Genomic DNA, 475 nt, shown 5'->3' on the forward strand with positions numbered 1-475 from the left:
AATAAAAGTATACAAACCTGCTTTGGAAAATCTGTCCATACTTCCCGGGTGTCATAGAACCATTCTTTCTGTAGAAACACAGTAAACACAGTAAGTAAAAATGTTATTATATTAATACGGTTTGTTTGAAATGTACATTGTAATCCTGCTCAGTAAAAGAGGGAGAGTAGTGAAGAGTAAAGCTTTTATGAAAGATGTATAGCTACACCCACAATGCTGCTTAACTACTACAGTTTAACCACAGCTGCCTCTATATTTCATGTAAGATACTCACATCATACAGAGCTGCTATTCCTCCGATGAACGCCGCCAGGTAGAAGACAAACCTCCAACTGCAGGAAGTACAGACATATATAGACTGTGGCTTTTGGAGGTGATGCATTATTATTATTATCATAATGAACACACACACACACACACACACACACTGACCTGGCCTCTCTGAACTTCTTCAGGACTCCAGGACGGTCCTGAC

General features: G+C 39.6%; 1 long non-coding RNA gene across 1 annotated transcript; it reads right to left on the bottom strand.

Annotated features, from left to right (window-relative positions):
• Positions 1-17: 17 nt before the first annotated feature.
• On the bottom strand, positions 18-475 carry LOC111648796 (uncharacterized). Its single transcript, XR_002760214.1, has 3 exons — positions 433-475; positions 275-332; positions 18-68 (listed from the first exon to the last, which is right to left on the bottom strand). It is a non-coding gene; the product is annotated as an uncharacterized LOC111648796 (long non-coding RNA).

Source organism: Seriola lalandi, unplaced genomic scaffold (genome assembly GCF_002814215.2).
Source record: "Seriola lalandi dorsalis isolate HSWRI2012SDOR001 ecotype SW California unplaced genomic scaffold, Sedor1 jcf7180002048281, whole genome shotgun sequence".
In the NCBI taxonomy this organism is placed as follows: domain Eukaryota; kingdom Metazoa; phylum Chordata; class Actinopteri; order Carangiformes; family Carangidae; genus Seriola; species Seriola lalandi.